The sequence below is a fragment of the Brachyhypopomus gauderio genome, chromosome 16 (genome assembly GCF_052324685.1).
Source record: "Brachyhypopomus gauderio isolate BG-103 chromosome 16, BGAUD_0.2, whole genome shotgun sequence".
Classification (NCBI taxonomy): domain Eukaryota; kingdom Metazoa; phylum Chordata; class Actinopteri; order Gymnotiformes; family Hypopomidae; genus Brachyhypopomus; species Brachyhypopomus gauderio.
The window spans coordinates 3716798-3720319 of record NC_135226.1 but is presented as its reverse complement, the minus strand read 5'-3'; positions in this window follow the sequence as shown (position 1 = coordinate 3720319).

The window sequence follows — 3522 nt, the reverse complement described above, 5'->3', positions numbered from 1 at the left end:
ACACCACTGTGCTGACACTCAGTACAGCTCCACTAGAGTAACTAACACCACTGTGCTGACACTCAGTACAGCCCCACTAGAGTAACTAACACCACTGTGCTGACACTCAGTACAGCTCCACTAGAGTAACTAACACCACTGTGCTGACACTCAGTACAGCCCCACTAGAGTAACTAACACCACTGTGCTAACACTCAGTACAGCTCCACTAGAGTAACTAACACCACTGTGCTAACACTCAGTACAGCTTCACTAGAGTAACTAACACCACTGTGCTGACACTCAGTACAGCCCCACTAGAGTAACTAACACCACTGTGCTGACACTCAGTACAGCCCCACTAGAGTAACTAACACCACTGTGCTGACACTCAGTACAGCCCCACTAGAGTAACTAACACCACTGTGCTGACACTCAGTACAGCCCCACTAGAGTAACTAACACCACTGTGCTGACACTCAGTACAGCCCCACTAGAGTAACTAACACCACTGTGCTGACACTCAGTACAGCCCCACTAGAGTAACTAACACCACTGTGCTGACACTCAGTACAGCCCCACTAGAGTAACTAACACCACTGTGCTGACACTCAGTACAGCTCCACTAGAGTAACTAACACCACTGTGCTGACACTCAGTACAGCCCCACTAGAGTAACTAACACCACTGTGCTGACACTCAGTACAGCCCCACTAGAGTAACTAACACCACTGTGCTGACACTCAGTACAGCTCCACTAGAGTAACTAACACCACTGTGCTGACACTCAGTACAGCCCCACTAGAGTAACTAACACCACTGTGCTGACACTCAGTACAGCCCCACTAGAGTAACTAACACCACTGTGCTGACACTCAGTACAGCCCCACTAGAGTAACTAACACCACTGTGCTGACACTCAGTACAGCCCCACTAGAGTAACTAACACCACTGTGCTAACACTCAGTACAGCCCCACTAGAGTAACTAACACCACTGTGCTAACACTCAGTACAGCTCCACTAGAGTAACTAACACGACTGTGCTGACACTCAGTACAGCCCCACTAGAGTAACTAACACCACTGTGCTGACACTCAGTACAGCTCCACTAGAGTAACTAACACCACTGTGCTGACACTCAGTACAGCCCCACTAGAGTAACTAACACCACTGTGCTAACACTCAGTACAGCTCCACTAGAGTAACTAACACCACTGTGCTAACACTCAGTACAGCTTCACTAGAGTAACTAACACCACTGTGCTGACACTCAGTACAGCCCCACTAGAGTAACTAACACCACTGTGCTGACACTCAGTACAGCCCCACTAGAGTAACTAACACCACTGTGCTGACACTCAGTACAGCCCCACTAGAGTAACTAACACCACTGTGCTGACACTCAGTACAGCCCCACTAGAGTAACTAACACCACTGTGCTGACACTCAGTACAGCCCCACTAGAGTAACTAACACCACTGTGCTGACACTCAGTACAGCCCCACTAGAGTAACTAACACCACTGTGCTGACACTCAGTACAGCCCCACTAGAGTAACTAACACCACTGTGCTGACACTCAGTACAGCCCCACTAGAGTAACTAACACCACTGTGCTGACACTCAGTACAGCTCCACTAGAGTAACTAACACCACTGTGCTGACACTCAGTACAGCCCCACTAGAGTAACTAACACCACTGTGCTGACACTCAGTACAGCCCCACTAGAGTAACTAACACCACTGTGCTGACACTCAGTACAGCTCCACTAGAGTAACTAACACCACTGTGCTGACACTCAGTACAGCCCCACTAGAGTAACTAACACTACTGTGCTAACACTCGGTACAGCTCCACTAGAGTAACTAACACCACTGTGCTGACACTCAGTACAGCTCGACTAGAGTAACTAACACCACTGTGCTAACACTCAGTACAGCTCCACTAGAGTAACTAACACCACTGTGCTGACACTCAGTACAGCCCCACTAGAGTAACTAACACCACTGTGCTGACACTCAGTACAGCCCCACTAGAGTAACTAACACCACTGTGCTGACACTCAGTACAGCTCCACTAGAGTAACTAACACCACTGTGCTGACACTCAGTACAGCCCCACTAGAGTAACTAACACCACTGTGCTGACACTCAGTACAGCCCCACTAGAGTAACTAACACCACTGTGCTGACACTCAGTACAGCTCCACTAGAGTAACTAACACCACTGTGCTGACACTCAGTACAGCCCCACTAGAGTAACTAACACCACTGTGCTGACACTCAGTACAGCCCCACTAGAGTAACTAACACCACTGTGCTGACACTCAGTACAGCTCCACTAGAGTAACTAACACCACTGTGCTAACACTCAGTACAGCTCCACTAGAGTAACTAACACCACTGTGCTGACACTCAGTACAGCCCCACTAGAGTAACTAACACCACTGTGCTGACACTCAGTACAGCTCCACTAGAGTAACTAACACCACTGTGCTGACACTCAGTACAGCTCCACTAGAGTAACTAACACCACTGTGCTGACACTCAGTACAGCCCCACTAGAGTAACTAACACCACTGTGCTGACACTCAGTACAGCCCCACTAGAGTAACTAACACCACTGTGCTGACACTCAGTACAGCCCCACTAGAGTAACTAACACCACTGTGCTGACACTCAGTACAGCTCCACTAGAGTAACTAACACCACTGTGCTGACACTCAGTACAGCCCCACTAGAGTAACTAACACCACTGTGCTGACACTCAGTACAGCCCCACTAGAGTAACTAACACCACTGTGCTGACACTCAGTACAGCTCCACTAGAGTAACTAACACCACTGTGCTAACACTCAGTACAGCTCGACTAGAGTAACTAACACCACTGTGCTGACACTCAGTACAGCTCCACTAGAGTAACTAACACCACTGTGCTAACACTCAGTACAGCTCCACTAGAGTAACTAACACCACTGTGCTGACACTCAGTACAGCTCCACTAGAGTAACTAACACCACTGTGCTAACACTCAGTACAGCTCGACTAGAGTAACACCACTGTGCTGACACTCAGTACAGCTCCACTAGAGTAACTAACACCACTGTGCTGACACTCAGTACAGCTCCACTAGAGTTACTAACACCACTGTGCTGACACTCAGTACAGCTCCACTAGAGTAACTAACACCACTGTGCTGACACTCAGTACAGCTCGACTAGAGTAACACCACTGTGCTAACACTCAGTACAGCTCGACTAGAGTAACACCACTGTGCTAACACTCAGTACAGCTCCACTAGAGTAACTAACACCACTGTGCTGACACTCAATGCCACATAAATTTAATCTAAGATTACAAAGCACACATCACAACAAAAAGATCAAATAGATGAGGGAATTATATGTCTTTCAACAAATATTTGCCCTGATTCCGATCAAATTCATATTTACTTAACAGAACACATTAAAACAACAATAAAAAGTGCAGAGATTGGTTGGAAGTTGAGATTAGTGGAACTACTAAAACCTGAAAACAGTGATT